This window comes from Topomyia yanbarensis, chromosome 2 (assembly GCF_030247195.1).
Source record: "Topomyia yanbarensis strain Yona2022 chromosome 2, ASM3024719v1, whole genome shotgun sequence".
Classification (NCBI taxonomy): Eukaryota; Metazoa; Arthropoda; class Insecta; order Diptera; family Culicidae; genus Topomyia; species Topomyia yanbarensis.
This window is the reverse complement of record NC_080671.1, coordinates 323,478,654-323,496,368: the sequence shown is the minus strand read 5'-3', so window position 1 is coordinate 323,496,368 and position 17,715 is coordinate 323,478,654. Positions and strand designations below refer to the sequence as shown.

The 17,715-nt window shown below is 34.5% G+C and overlaps 1 protein-coding gene across 1 annotated transcript in view; it reads right to left on the bottom strand.

The window, feature by feature from the left end:
* The window catches only part of LOC131683770 (U1 small nuclear ribonucleoprotein A), a 592,476-nt gene that overhangs the window by 227,720 nt on the left and 347,041 nt on the right, over positions 1-17,715 (bottom strand). The gene's annotated exons all lie outside the window — the stretch shown is intronic.

The window sequence follows — 17,715 nt, the reverse complement described above, 5'->3', positions numbered from 1 at the left end:
GGACAGTAACCTACATGTCCAGCGCCATTTTCTTTTTCGTTTACCCCCTCGCTCTTTTCCGTTTTATTTTACCTCAAACATGGAAAACCCATGCGTTCAGCATGTATTTCTACCAGTTACGATGACGAAACAGTAGCCCCCTTCGCACTGCTTTATTTTCTTTTGGACACTTTCTAAAGCGCCATTTTCCTTTCTCTCTTTTTTTTTTTAACTACTCGCTCTCATCCGTTTCATTTTGTATCAAACTGGCCAAACATGTTCATTCTGCTTATAATGGTATCAATTATCATTTGATTTACAAACTAGAGTAGTAGCCCATTCGCTCCACTCCATTTCCACATTTTCGATCTTTCTATAGCGCTTTTTTTTTTAGGAATAGCCCACTCGCTTTCTTCCATTTCATTTTGTTTCGACTATGCAAGAACCCACTCGTTCTGCCAATAATGTTTTCAATTGTGATTTCGTTTCATAAACTGGAGCAGTAGCCCACTCGCTCTACTCCATTTTTTTTTTATCGGAACACCATTCTTTCTGCATTTTATGTTATTTTTTTTGCCTACGATTAATCATCCATAAAATCGAAGTATACTCACCTACCGACTGCGCCATGTCGTATTCCACCTTGTAACCGCCGGTTCTTTGTTTTCAAAGCCGCAAAATTTCGCTATCGAAATTGACGACTTGTTTCCACAACACTCGTTTACAGAATGGTCTTTTTTTTTAGCATGAAGCTCGCTTGACGCAAATTACTCATGCTCTCTTCCGGCTCGAATTCGCGTTTCCCTTGTTCCTAGCGTTCTGCTGGCGTTTCATTCATTACACTGTTTTTTATGCGTTTCATGGATTGTGTCTTGGATAGCATATTCACCGTAACAAATTTTCAACCGTATATCCGGTTTTACTAAACAATAATATTTACTGTCTATTACGGTATTGCTAGTATCACATTTGTTCATTAGCGAAAAAAGAAAACTAATTATCAGTTATTTGTAATCAATGCTTAATATATTTATCATGTTATTGTGGGTCACACTCATCAATTAATGTATTTGACCTATATCAATATATATTAACGTAGCCTAATATAATTAATTTAACGGTAATATCGATATTATCGATAAAATTACATATCGATTATAGCATTTTATTGGAACTCATGTTTTGAGTCTACCTTTAAAATGAACACCCTATCACGGAGTATCACCTCACATCTCATTGTGCTAAATTTGGACAGTTCTTATTTCCATACTGTGTTTTATGCTGCGAATAGAACATTGCATGAAAATGTTTAACCTCACTTTTCTGACAGTTCAGAGAGCTTGTACTAACATTATGTAAACAAGTTCACTGAAATGTCATTTTTCGAGCATTTTTTTTTTTAAATCACGTCATCCTGCAATTTTCCATTATGTTTCCACTTGTCAGTTATTTTTTTTGTGTTGCTTCTTACGATCCATATATAGTTCCTACAAATATGCTCAATTTTCATTCAATAAATTTGAATATTTGTAACTCTGGTTCTAAATCGAAATATGAAAATCACTCGAATCAATATATAGAGGTAACGCTCATTCATTTCATCCTCATTCATTGTGCATATACGCAAAACGTATTTACTTTTTATCAGGATTCATAAATAACCCATTTGTCGTTTGCATAACTAAAAGCACGTCTCAAAAGGCGTAATACAGGCACGTAGTGGCTTGGAGTCTAAAGCGTCCTCTCCTCCGAAATTTTTCAAAAATGAATTAAAGAAAAAAATCTGCATTGCGGCTCTTTACAACTTTGTACCTTGTTTGGTTTGAATTCATGACAAAATGTAGAAGAAGATTGCTACTTTCAATTACCTCAGACAACGGTCACAATACTTAGTGGTGACCTGTCAAGCTGAGTGTGTCACAGGAACAAGAAATGGTGCTGCAGCCAAATACGGTGGTAGTTGAAATTCGGTCCTTTCGCATAGCACTGAATAGTCGTGATGTGAAACATTTGCTGAAGATGAAAATTGAACTTAGGCTTACGGAAGTTTCCTTTGCCAAGTTCTTCCATGTCAGGTATTCAACCATTTATTTTGAATAACAACACATGATTGTGTGTTACTAGAGTATAATAAAGGTTCCCATATATATGTACAATGGGAGAGTCGAAGCTCGAATACAAGATCTGGTACCATTTACTTGCACAGTGACCATTAAAAGATTTATGTTACATTTAGGAGCAATGGAATCCATTACAAATGACGCATGTTCCCTGAAGTTTTTTTAGTGAAAATGTGGGTAGATCCCTACCCGACCCTGTAGTACAAAACATAATACGATAGTGCCATTACACAGATAATTTCTTGCGCATACTCATGATAAACCAATAAAGGGTGTCCCATATCAAATTGCATTACAGCAAAAAAAACTCATTGGGTATTTTCTCTTAGAAATTTGGGGAGAAGTAGTTTAGAGTGTATTATTTACACTGTATTTTTATCCCTGTCAGTTTTTCGAAAATCGGAATAAATGGCGTCACCCGAAAAGCAACGTCGCGAATTGATTTTGCGGAAGCACCTAGAAAATCCTCAACTCTCTCATCGGGACATCGGAAAACATCTCGGAATCGTGCAGTCAACGCAGTATGGTCCCAACGCTGTATTTAGGAAGACCAAACTGTTTGCGCCTAAACCGTTGGTTTTAGATATATAGCATCTTCGGCAAAGCTTCTTAGCACTTTCTTGCCGATTTTTTTATATTAGTTTAATTAGGGTGGTCCTTGTGGTTAGGGTGTTCAACTTTTTAGATATGTAAAATTCAGCTACATAATATTCTATAAAGTTATAAATCAATCAAATTGAAGCAACTTTTGTGAAGAAACTATGTGGCTATCTCAATGGTTTATGTGCTATGATGTTTGCACTATTTAAGGTAGGGTGGTTCTTTAAAGATTTAATATCTTTTTATGTTTTAATTTATCGCTAATACTTTGTTCTAGAGGTTTTTAGAACTTTTGTAAATACACATTTTTGCCGAAGCAATAAAGTTTCTATCTCTTTTGTTTGCATAGTTACAGGCAATTTTCAAAACAAAAAAGGGTTTATTCAAAGCTATATATCTTCCAACATTGCAAACGAATTTTCAATATTTTAATTTCATTTGAAAGATCGGAACTTTTTTTGTTTTTGGTGAAAAAACTGCGGGAGCGTTATTTCTGTAAAAAAGTAAATTAATTTTTGAAAATGATGTATTTTTCAACGAAAATCGTTCATAACTTTTCAAATAGACGAGATAATAACTTTGTTACTTCAGCAAAAATATGCGCCATTCAAAGTTCTAAAAGTGCTTCATAAAAATTATTTACGATAAATCAATGTACGAAGTGACAAACGAGAAATAGTGGTATTAAGGGGTCACGTTTTCATCGCTCAATCGCTTATGGTAAAATCAACTGAGAAATAGTCAATGTGTGTGATAATGCCAAAAGTCACAGAAAATCTATTGAATATGTGACACTATTTGAAAATAAAACAGTCTACCGTCAACTACATGCTAGCGTGAATTTACAATAGTGATAATAGCGTACTATAGTAAACTCTTAATAAAAGTCATCTATTATGTGGCTAATGAAGCAAGTACCGTCATCATGCATTATATAGATGCTAAGGAATTATGCTTTATGAGTTATTTTACCAGTTCGCTGTTAGCGATTTTCAGACCTGTCACTTTTATTTGTTTTGAAGTAACAAAGAATTGAGAATCTTTCCTTAACTTACCGACAACCGTCATTATAGTCGATATTTAATTTATACTTTCAAACATTGCATAATTTTTTTTTATAATTGCTTATAAAAGCATACAATAATTTCCGCTGCTATGAATAACAAACTCGTTTCAAGCTTTTATTTTAAGATAACAAGACGTGAGCTAAAGGATTTTCTTTCTAGCACTCGTTTTGAGCACTTACTTAGGATTTACTTAAGAGAGCATAGATAACTTTTGTTGGCCGATTTAGAATTAATGATAGTTTGCAACTAACACTACTGTAAATCCACGCAACCATTTAGATGTACGGTAGACTGTCATTTCATACATTGTTTTTTCGTAAATACTTTGTTTGAAGCACTTTTAGAATTTTGTATGGCGCATATTTTTGCTGAAGTAACAAAGTTATTATCTCGTCTATTTGAAAAGTTATGAATGATTTTTGGTGAAAATACACCATTTTCAAAAATTAATTAATTTTTTTACAGAAATAACGCTCCCGCAGTTTTTTCACCAAAAACTAAAAAAGTTCCGATCTTTCAAATGAAACTAAAAAATTACAAATTCATTTGCAATGTTGGGAGATATATAGCCTTGAAACAACCCATTTTCGTTTTGAAAATCGCCTGTAACTATGCAAACAAAAGAGATGAAACTTCATTGCTTCGACAAAAATGTGTATTTACAAAAGTTCTAAAAACCTTTAGAACAAAGTATTAGCGATAAATTAACACATAAAGAGATATTAAAAGAAAACCAATTTTTCAAGAACCACCCTACCTTAAATATTGCAAAAATCATAGCACATAAACCATTAGAGATAGCCACATAGTTTATTCACAAAATTTGCTTCAATTTGATTGTTTTATAACTTTGTAGAACATTATGTAGCAGAATTTTACATATCTAAATAGTTGATACTTTGAACACCCTAACCACAAGGACCACCCTAATTAAACTAATATAAAAGAATTGGAAAGAAAGTTTGCCGAAGATACTATATATCTAAAACCAACGGTTTAGGCGCAGTTTTGTCTTCCTAAATACAGCTTTGGGACCATAGTGCAACGGTAAGTGTGATTAAACGTTACTACTAATCTCTGAGCATCGATCGGAAGGAGAAATGCGATCAGAATGGATGTTCTATTAGTGATCAGGATCACAAGCGTGTACTGAATGCGTTTAAGCGGAATCCCAATGCTTCGATTAGGGATTTGAATCTATTCAAGTCTTTTTTCCTTTTTTATTTCGACTATATGTATTCACATTTTCTTTTTCACATTTTAACGACATTCAATTAGCTAAAGATTACTTGGTAGGGAAAGTTATGAAAATTTAGAGCCATAGTACTCAAGTGAGAGCAAGGATTTGAAGTATGCAGATCGGAAAACCAGAAGTGGCAGGGTCATTAGAACAGGCTTAATACCTTAGGGGCTTAACTTTCATCTTCTGTTGATGGGCTCCAGCTTAGGCAGCACAACTATGAATCACTCAAGTCCACCAATATGCCTCTTGGTAAAAACAGACTTGTCACTCTTTACCGTGAGAACCGATAAGTCTTTCGTTCAGAGAACCAATGACCGAGAGGAACTGCATATGTACAAATTGCAGAAGACTTCAAAACGACACGAACGGCAAAATACGGCGGGAAAGTCACTGGCCCGGAAACTGCACACCCAGATGTTGACGATGCATCATTGTTTCACCATGGCTGACGAGACTTACGTCAAGGCGGACTTCCGGCAGCTTCCTGAGCTACAGTTCTTCACCGCCCAGCACAACTTTGATGTTCCAGAGGAAGTACGGAAGCAGAAACTTACAAAGTTTGCCAATAAATATATGTTTGCCAAGCGATTTGCTCATGTGATAAACGGAGTGCGCCGTTCGTGACTACGGGGACTGTAAATGAGAAGATCTACCTCAAGGCATGTCTACAGAAGCAGCTGCTTCCTCTGGTGAAGCAGCACGAGGGTCCTATGATCTTCTGGCCGAATCTAGCTTCGTGCTAGTATTCAAATGTAATTTTGGAGTGGTACGAAGCCAACGGGGTCACTTTCGTGCTACTCAAGGAAATGAGCTTCCCCAACTCACCGGAACTAAGGCCCATCGAAAAATACTGAGCAATTATGATGCAATCACTACGGAAGCATCCCAAGGAGGTCAAATCTGAGGAAGACATGAAGAAAAAGTGGATTCCCGTACAGAAGAAGTGGTTTTAAATGAAATATTCAAGCGCACTGTGATGAGCAGCTTCATTATTTGATGGTATGTGTTTCGATACCGCAAACAACGTTGTGGAAGATTCCAAGAAGATAGGAGAATGTCTAAAAAGTTATCATGAACAAATTAATTTTAAGGGGCCATCCAAATAATATGTTCCAAAACTTGCACACTATTAAAGCTAGATATATGGTGTCTTCAGATTTTTTTTTTGCAGTAACATTGGTTACAACTTTGCCGAAGACAAAGTCTCTATCTTAATTATTTCAGAAATTAAATTTCGTAAATCATTTATAGATTAATTAATCACTAAACGATATAATCCTGTGGATGCGCTATCATAAGGGCATGGGCAACAACTTCTCCGAACAAACTATACTTCTCAAGTTAACGGTTTAATTTTGAGCACGAAAACGGCGTTTTAAAACACTGTGCAATATTTTGTTTTCCAACTACTTTGATGCCAAAGGACTGAAAATCGTTCAGGCCTCAACTACTGAATGTTATTCACATCTTTAGTCTTTTGTGAAATTTCTATGGAAATATATCATTTCTAAACGACTTTATATTTATGTTGTGAATATTCATCATAATAACACAAAATTGAAGTAACTTATGGATTCTTGAATTGGCTTGTTATTTCAACCACAAGCTTTCAAACCCCAAAATTTGTGGAATTTGATCAAGAAGATTGAATCAACTGATTCAGACAGAAATTTTTTTCTCAGATTTTGTTTCGTTCCATTTCCTCAGTTTTTTTATAAGAGTTGCCATCGATGTCACACTTGCATGCACACTCACACACTATGCTATTATGAGCACTTTGACTATTTCAAAATCTTGAAAAGTTTGAAGATAAGTGCTCACACCAACGGCGACGCAAATTTGTTACATTTTCTCATAAATGACAAAAATATTACGAAAAGTCCACGTGGACATTTCTAATACCTCCACTCCCTCACCATGGACAAACGTGGACTTTCTCGTCACCCCTACCCTTACCTAAACGGTCCACGTGATATATGGATGGCCCCTTATATGAAGTAAAATGACAATTATTTATTGGTTTCTATCTCCGCGAAAGTTTGAATAAGGTATCCATTCTAATATTATCATTATTAGCCTTTAATTATAACCTTTATAAAATGAACACTACCGAAATACCTGATGCGACCTGATTTGTAACTCAAAAATACAACCGACAGAACAAAATTGAAGACAATAAGAACTAAAAAACTAAAAACGAAACTAATGTTTCTCTAAAAATACGGGAAAGGGTAAAGGGTAAAGGGTTTAAAAAATTTTCTGCTCCGTGATGCAAATCATGCATATTTTGCAGTTTTTCTAATGTGAAAAAATCTCAGATATCGAACGGAACGTTTTTGAACTTTGCCCAAATACGAGAAGTTGGGGAGTTATAGGGCCTTTTATCATTCATATTAATTTTTCATTTTCTCGTGCATATATCTCCATTATTCTTAAATCAATTTTTATAAAATGTAATGTATTGAACATGCAAAATTCTTAGAAATAAAACAAAAATATATTCGTTTGCGGAAAAATTCAGAAGCAAAAATTTTTTGACATTAACTCTACAAACCCCTTTTTTCTTCTATTGCTCCAGAAATGAAACTTTTCTCATGTGATCCCTAAGCGTATTTTACACTAAAAGTAGTAAATTAAACAATAATTTTGTTGTTAAATGGAGTTAATATGTGCGATTTCATGATAAAAATGTGAAATCGAGACTATATGTCAGATAATTCAATGTTTCTGAATTTTACGAGAAAATGATAAAATTTAATATGAATGATAAAAGGCCCTATAACCCCAACTTTTCGTATTTATGTATTTAATAATTTCGGACAAAGATCAAAAAGATTCCGTTCAATTCTGAGATTTTTTCAAATTAGAAAAACTGCAGAATATGCATGATTTGCGTCATGGAACAGAAAAATTATTAAAAATAGATTTTGGGGCCAAAATGACACAGCACACCACTTTCCCCTATTTGTAGAGAAACAGAAACCTTGAAATACTAAGCTTATTTCCTTTAAAAAAAGAGGTATAAATTGTAATTTTCTGATTGCTACTTCAAAAGTTTAATAGGTTTTCCTTTATAATTTCCCATCGCATCAATTTCGAAAATTTCAAGTGAAGTGGAGAGGGGGAGTCTAGAATTGTTCAAATGATGTGAAATTTGGCATCTGAGCTTACTATGACATTTGTCACAATGGCCCCCCGCCTTCGAGAATAAAAAAAAATTGCAATGCACTATTAAACAGTTATCATTCCACTCAGACAAGACCATGCGTATTCCCTAAGCACACCAATTGCCCAGTGGATTAGTTCCCTAGTTGGTAAAAAACCAAAGAAATGAGTTTAATCAGTCTAAGGAAATGTCCCTTTGATTGGCATCACCCAGCGGGTACGTGTTCCCTTACAATGCCATCAAATCAAAGAACATTTAAAATTATATACGACAAAATATGTGCAATTCTGAATATAATAAAAATAAGACTACTTAGTTAGTTTAGATTGGAAGAAGTTTGTTGCATAACCAAGGTGGTTGATTTGCAAAGATAGCACTGTTGATAAATCATCCAATAAAAATAGGTGATAAGGGAAGCTGACGAAAATAACTGACCACCGCCTATTTGATATTTTTATAGCTTTCTTTTTCGAAAAAAAAAATTGTGTTTATTTGTGATTAATTACAAAAGACTGGGGATCTTTGTGATACTTCAATTATACTATTATTACACTATAGTAATAGTAGAAATACACTGAAATGTTTTATTGTGTTAATTTCTTATAATTTTTTTTTAAATCAAAAATGTGAATTTTTGCTTATCAGATTCTATCGAAGCTTTAGTATTTCTGCAATTAGCTCATCAATCCGAATTTCCAGTGTTCTCCAATGTTCTCCTAGATGAACTTTATCACAGTGAGACAAAGATCTTTTGTATACCCTGGTAGATCGTTGATGGTCGGAGTCCCGAAAAATCAAAGTCTGAACAATGTAGCTTTACTGCGAAGTACTTGTCACTTGCAAATGAATACATTTTTTCAGCAGAATGTAGAACGCTAACAAATATCCTTTTACGATGTAAAATGACACAGAAGGTAGCTTTGATGTGCAGAAGGATTACTTGGGAATATCCATACCAAGAAATAATCCTATAGCATAAAATACTCTTTTTTAACATATAAATGAATTGTTTATGTTATTTTTACGGAAAACATGTTATTACTTCGCTTAACATTTTATTTTTCGACCGCAATAATTATTAACACGAATAATATGAACAATCTGAAAAAACCGAATCATATGAATCAAATAAAATTTAATGAAATGAAATAAATGAAGACGTTCCTATGACTGGCAACGTCTCTCGCGAAAACAATATCTTTTTTGCCTCCAAAAGCACCAAAAATTTGGAAATGCGAAGCAATGTGGTTTTCATTCTAAAACAAGCTTATAATAAGACTAGAAGTACTATCGCAACACTAGATAAACTAACGCGAAAAAATACGCCAGTTTCATATCCCCATTTCGTCACATCTCAATCAGTTTCTTCCCTATGCCAATAATGATGACAGATCAGAAACACAAAACAATAAAAACTATATCTCGCTGTTATAATTTTTTTATTATTTCAACTACTACACTCAGCCAAAAAATACAGTGAACTTCATAAGTAAATCGTATATTTTTAGCCACAAGCAGGACGTATGTAAATCATAAGATTATCTTATGAAGCGGCATTCATTTCGTCAAATCGGTTTACTATGATTTGATTTTCCATAACGCATCATCGATTTTTCATAAGACAAAATTATATATTTCTCTTATGTTTATGTGAATCATAAGATGTTCGTATGAAACTCAAGCGAGTAACGTATGCAATACCCAATAAAGTCGTATTTTTTCATAGTCATCTTATGAAAACATAGTTTTGTTACTTTTCTCTACATCATATGATAATTCTTATGAATTTCGCTGTATGTTTTGGCTGAGTGTAGCGAGATCAGATTTATAACACAGCTTGCTACGAAAACTTCTTTCGGTTATAATTGTGTTATGGCATTCTGATTGGGGTAAGTTACCATTATCAATGACGTAGGGGAACATGGGGAGACTTGGCCAAGCATTCTATTTTTGTCTATGACGTCTTTTATTCGGTTCTTAAATTTTTTTCAAAAATATTTTTATGCTTGTTTCAATCCCTTAAAGTAATTTTAAAAGTTTGGAATGAAAAATCCTTTCTTTATAGAAAATATTCCGTAATTAATAAATTTGCATTGAATGATGTAATTTTTTATCAAACTTTGTATGGACATATCTACTCGACTACTAATTACTATTAAAGTACTCTTATGAAGCAGTGAAATAATTTTACATAAATCGGAACATTGTTACTAAAATTTGCACGACATTGAACGCTATAGCTAATGTTGGGGAGACTTGACCAAGATTTTATGGAGAGACTTGACCAAGTGACAATAAGCTGAAGAAAAATACAAAACTTCTGATATTTATCATGCTTTGGTATCTATTGTTAATGTTAATCACACCACAAAAAAATCCCACCTCAAACATCATTCTATATATTTTAGTATTAGTCAACAATCTTAGCACCAATATGACTGATTTCTTGACGTGTGAACATGCAATGTAAGCAGTACAGTTAATTCTTAAAAAGAAATGCATTTAAAAAATCGAAATTTATGAATGCAACCCTTTTATATTTTTTACTGCTACTTAAATATCTCTACAATTTGGAAAAAATAATTACAGTATGTTTTAAGTAATAATTTTTTGTTATAATTTTTCGAAATTATCTTGGTCAAGTCTCGATCACAGAAAAACTTTTATAACTTTTGAAAAATTAAATTAAAAATTCTGCAAAAAATCATGAAGACGCACATTATACCACAATGACTTTTGAGGGATCGAAGGCTTTTTAAAAGATTTATGAAGGTTTAGTTGAAAACCTGGTCAAGTCTCGCCATGTTCCCCTACTTGAGGTTGTCTAACGAGGTCTTGAATGATACAAGTACGAGTTCTTTCTATGATGGTGTTAGTTATCCGATCTTGATTAAAGTTGTTCGTACCCCAGCCAGTAATATAAGCAGTTGGTAGACTCTACTGTTTAGTTTTATCGTTTACAACTTTGTCAATAGGTAACAACAAAAACTTTAACGAGTTGCCAATAATGTTAAGAGTGAATTTTCCTTCACTCACTCTACTATGCCTCATCTAGCCACCAAATGTTAACTTACTTTGTTGAACAATCGTCTACATTTGCTCGCAGCTTCCCAATTAGAGTACATCTTTCCGCGTGTTAAACGCAATCTACGGGAATATATTTGAACTCCTTTCGTCCCTGCTGCATTCCGAGCACAGACGCAGCAGCGCAAAACCATGCACTTATGGGGGACGGACTTGTCGCACAAATCTGCGTATCACGTACCAGGCAGGCGTGCTCGATCTCTCATCCGACTTAATAAAACCGGGATAATTAAAGTCAAACAAGTGCTTTTTTAACCGACCGTGCTCATCCCGTTTCACTCTTTATCACTGTCAAACGATGCATAAAAGCGACTGCATGATACTTTCCTCTGGATGATGGTTGGGAAATAAAAAGTCCTCCTCTAAAAAATTCGCTGCTGCACGAACAGGAGGGACTACATTATTCAGTTTTTCTTTCACTGTTGGAAAATGTGTAATTTTTTACACTGTTGCTGCGTTTGGCTACCTTTTTAGCGGATGTTCCATCGCCAGTGATTGTGGTGTTGGTTTCACATTGTTGGTACAGGAGCACACATAGCCTGTTGTCGCCAAGGCTTTTCCAGTAGGTTTGTTTGGCTTGAAACTCTCCAACATCGACAATAGCATTCAACCCTGCATAAACACGCAATGCACGCGGGAACAATGGACAAACCATCGGATTGCATAATGCAAAGTACGTTTGAAAAAAAAACGCTTTTAATCCACCTAACAGTGTGATGAGACATTTCTTATAACTCTTCGGATATTATATTGAGAACATTTAGAACTTGATGCTTCACGATGTTTTTGATAACACATACTACATGGGATACTGGCAGGACTCAGAGAATCGCTCAAATCAGCATAGGACAACATCAGTGCTAGAAATCTTAAACCAAATCAATGGGAAAGCGAAAATTGGACCATAAAATAGACATACCAACGAATTATTGTTAATGCTCTGTTAATAAAATATCTAAATTGTGGTGGGAAAACTGAATTTTCCTAAAGGGGTTATATATTGTACTGAGCCAAAAAAATCAATTTTTTTTAATCGATTTGAAGTTTATACTTTACTCAAATTTCTAACGCGACTGAGAACTAAGAAATTAACGCTTTTTCTTGAAAAGGGCGATACTAGCAGTGATACCATTCAAAGAAAATCAACAGCGAATATTTCCAGACTTGGTTTTATTTCCTATTTAAGATCTATTGTGTTTTTTACATCCTAGATTGCATGATTCAGTGATCGAAACCCAAAACTTCATAAAGTATTTGAAATTATATAATTAAAATTTGTTTCTGCTATTGAAATTGACAAAATGATAGTATCGCCCCTTTGGCGATTGTTTACTTTTTCGGTCCCACCTATCAGCATTGAAGTATCGCCCTTACGTTTTTTTTACAATAACTACCGTTCTACACCACCGATTTCGTCCGTGATTTTTCAATAGCGATCATTGTTATTATATACAGCTGGTATCAGGTTGATAATCCTAAAAAAATACGAAAATAACAGTTTCGCCTCTAAACTGCTAGCAAAAAAAGTATCGCCCTGTTTGTTTGCATGGAGCGTGGAGGGTGAAACTTTAAATAAACAAATAAAAATACAGTTTCGCCCGTTGTATTTTTGCTGTAGTTTAAGAAAGCAATACCGTAGAATCAAATTTTTAGGTTAATTTGTTGCGTTTCAAAGCCCTCATTCGCATGTATGAAAAAAGCCTTATGTTTACATTTGTAAGTATCGCCCTTTTCACAAAAAAGCGTTGAAATGAAATCGCAGCTCCTGATATCACGCTATCTCTGAAGTGCATGCGTGCATAGTTCCAAATTTTACTTCGACATCGACTTTTTCTAAAGGTGACTTCCCAGTAGTATCCTTGATTTGAATTATTATCGCTAATCCTAATGCCAAAGAACAAATAAAAACCTCTCGAAAACGAAGCGTTTGGGAAAATCATCATCATTACGGGAATTTTCATTTTCACGAAACTTTTCGATATCCTTCCGTCATTTGCGTTAATGCACTGGGTGCACAGTGCTCTGAAAATCTAGCGAAATCGTCTTAGGGCACCAGCGGGTCTAATTCAGAGCTATCTGCGCGGCGAGTTAAATCTGTTAAGGATACTAAAAACTAATTTCTATTCCATAATTTTCAGCTCAGCAATTCGAGAGATCGTGCTCACCGCAAGCCATGAAAAATAGACTACGTTGTGAAGCGATGGTCACTATTTATTAAAAATCACGGTTAAATAAAAAATTAAACTATTAAAAAAATTCAAATAGTTTATAATTTTCACAAACTTATTAGGAAAAATGTATTAATAAGCTTTCGAAATATTGTGTAGGAAAAAAGCTGAATATTTCAGTATTTTCTCTATCTGCAACATATAAACCCTCAAGTATACCAATTAATTGATATACGAATTGGAATAGGTTCGCCAAATTTTGGAAGAAGTCTAGAAAATAACCCCTTGAAAGCTACCTAAAAATTGTTGTAGTTCGATGCAATAAAAAAATCCCCAAAAATGAAATGTATCTATTAATGTGAAACACAGTGAATAATACATACAATAAAGACTCATTTTTATCAATCTCATGGTGTATTTCAGGCTGACAAAATGGGGACATTGACTAAATCGGGCATTTTTTTCTTTATAATAAACTGAAGCTGTTAAAATAATCTTCCCCTCCCTTGATGTAGTCTGATAACTATTTCTGATTATGATGAACTTTTTATTTTTGCATATTTCCATCTTCATGATAAGGAAAACATGCTCAAGAAAGGATTTACTCGAATTCAGTCTTGTTCGTCTGCTAGAGCCCATCAAAGATAGGTTCATATTTGGCTGATAAAATCGGGGTTTCAATGTATTATAATAGATATTCAGCATTCGAAGAAGTTTCTTTTGAACGAGTGTAGAACGACTTTGTTTCTACTTACTTGAAGTCAGCGGCGTAGCCAGAAACTCGGTTCGTCATATTGTCCAAACGGCATAATTCCGAAACCGTAATTTTTGAAGTTTTAAAATTATGCAAAATTATTTTTTCAGAAAATAGTAACAGAGTTCGTGTCTTTAGCGAATTTGTTGAGACTTTATTGTAGTCATGAATATTAACCTGAGAAAATTCACCATAAATACTTCTTGGACGATATACCGTCAAAATTATTTTATCAAATGATGCGCTGTTTAACGTTTGTGAAACTCATTGAAGATACTAAACCTCCGAAATTGGCGGTTTCAAAATGATGCTATCTTGACCTTAAATTACTGTTTTTAAACATCTGACCTATACATATAATTGGTCATACAACAAAAATTAAATGCTCATCAAAATCGATCAGAACCTGCTAGAGTCGAATGGAAATCGTCATTTTTCATAAATTTCTCTCTACATTCGGAAAGTGTTATCCTCGTTATTAATCATATTACGTTTTCGTCTCAACTCGACGCATTCCCAAAATAAAAACATGTTTTAATCCACCTAGTGGTACAATTGTGCTTTTCTCATTTGTCCAGACTACGATTCCATGGCTGGTTATGTTCAATACAATGGTGGAAATGAATATTAAATGTTCAGTACGATTTGCACATACATACAATGGATCGACAGCCACGATCTTGAGATACTATGTGATATTGAAACATCGCTTGAAACCAGCGGCGGAGCATGGAGAATGATCCGGGAGGTCCAGGTCTTGCCGAAAATTTTCAACTTGTTAAGAAATTTTAAACTAGTTTTAATTTTAAAGTAGCAACCCCTTACTGCATACTCCCTCCGGGCCAGTATGATTGACGATTTTTAGAGTGATTGCATAATCTTTCTATATGAGAAAGGCAAAAATGTACCAAAGTCCAAAAAAGTCAATTTTTGTCAAACATCTCAATGTTTCATGCATTTTAAAGTCATTTGGCATCAAAAATACAATTTGATTTTGAAATTTTTTCATTTCAGTTTATATGGGAATTTGCTGTGTGATTGCATTCTTCAACTCATAACCCCGGAACCGGAAGTCCAATCAATAAAAAATTCAATAGCAGCCGATGGGAAGGTTGTACCTTTTATTTGAGACTAACTTTGTGCAAATCGGTCCAGCCATCTCTGAGAAACAGAGGTCACATTTTTTTCCACATACACACACACATACACACAGACATTTTCCGATCTCGACGAACTCAATCGATTGGCATATGACTTTCGGCCCTCCGGGTCGGGATTAGATTGACGAATTTTAGAGTGAATGAGAAAGACAACAACATTTTTAGCAAATGTTGAAAGTTATGCACTTTTTTGGTGAGCAGTTCTATGTTTCATAGACATTAAATAAATTTTAACTTCGCTTCCTATTAAATAAATACCCTTATTACAGTACAAAACGAGCTCAATTTGGAAATAAATCTGAGGATTATGATTGATTACAGAACTCTGGAATTTTCATCAAGACCAACTCTGGAAATCAAGACCAATAGATCAGTTACATATCAGGAGGTCCCTATTCCGACAATTTATCAAAAGTCCTCATGATGTTTACAACAACAGGTTATCAATCTACGGAACAGATAATTGTTATTGTAATATTGAATTAAATAAATTAATTTTCAACATCAATCCAATATTTTTTTTTTGTTGTTATGGGGGGGGGGGGTTGTATGGTGTTAAACCCCAAAACTTTCTCTTGGCTACGCCGTTGCTTGGAGTTATTTATTTCGCTTTTCATTTTCCGATATGGTTATAAGTTAGAAAAATTGCAGTGAGAAGGTTGGCACAAATGAACATTTTTGTAGTGATAAGTTATCAAGTTCCTTCCAGACAACTTGGAAGTGTTCGGTGATTATTTCTAGCGGTTGTAGATAGTAAAATGAAATAAAAAATTCGTTTTATCGAAATAATGTTTAGCTTATTTCAATGGATTATTACTATATTGAACAATAAATAGGCGACAAAGAGTAATCAACAAACAACAAGCCATAACTTTTAAAGTATTCAAAATAGATATTTAAAGTCTTCAGTAAAGTTATTCGCAAAAGTAAGAGCTACAAATTTGCTGAAGGCATCATTTCGATATAATCACTTCCAAGAAAATTTGTGAAAATATCTCACTCATAGGGGGATTAATCAGCAAAAGCACAATACCAAAAGAAAGGGCATATTACCTCCATTAAATTCTCCGAAGATACTATTGACCTAAAGTAAGCCGTTTTGGCGTTAATAATAGATTGCATGTTTTTGGTCATATTTCTGGTTATGGGAAATGATAAAAATCTTTCGTCCGCATTTAATGTTAAATATCTCTTTTGATAATAGTCCGATTTCAACAATCTATAGCTTGTTCCAAAGGTATTCGTTAAAGCTGTCTAAAAATATATAAATTGTTAATCTATATTGTCGATTTCGGCAGATAATTCAAAAAAACTGCAAAAAACGCCATTTTTACGCATTCAAACATTCATATCTTGGAAACCAAACATCAGAATCAAAAACAAATTAATAGCGTTCATACTGTTTTTTAGTTCTTTCATTTAAAATTGGTTTGGATAAGATCGGTTCAGCCATTGCTGAGAAACACGAATGAGAATTTGTCCGTTACATACACACACACATAGACACACACACACAGACATTGTCCCAAATCGTCGAGCTGAGTCGATTGGTATATAAGACTCGGCCCTCCGGGCCTCGAAAAAAATCTTGAAAGTTTGAGCGAATTCTATACATTTCTTTTATAAGAAATGTAAAAACATTTTTATTCACCTTTTATAATGCATGTATGAGAAAGACTGTGTCATGTGTGATGATGAGTATAACATGAAAAAGCGACGCTTTTTTGTGAATCGTTATTTTCCCCCGATTCACCTCAGTTTCACTGGGTTCGAAGGTCTGACCTGTTTGCTTCGGGTTCTGCGGTAAACCGTGGGTTAAATGAGCCAGAAGACAGCGTCAGTACAGTTGAGTTTTATGAGAAAATGCTTTTTCCGCCGACACTAACGTTAATGGGCAGAGCGTTTTTTCACCGAGAACGTTTCGAATTAGAGCGACAGAGAGATATTCTGTCGTTATTTCTGTAATGACTCCGGATGTCCTGTACGTGCTTAGATTTCGTGCGGTGAAAAGGATTCCTAATGTTTCGAACTTCCATTACTGGTTCGGTTGGGAAGCATGAAAATTAGCTCTTTTCCAATTTGTTTCGTCCGCTATTCGCGCCACTGTAAAGTAAATTAATGGCATACATTTAGGCTGAAAACCCACAGACGACAGGATGTGTTGCTGGCAGGTATCTGGTCATTAAAAATTGATGCGTTTGTAAAAGAAGCATGAATAATTCATTAGCTGCTGAGCGGAGGAAGATGCTTTTTTTCTGTGTTTTGCGGCGTCGCGTGCTAGGGCGGGTGCTAAAATTTGTAAATCGCCATCCCTCTTTCAAGCGATGAAATCTTCTTTTTATGCTCTGCTGTTCGGTTGCGTGTAGGTTTGGCT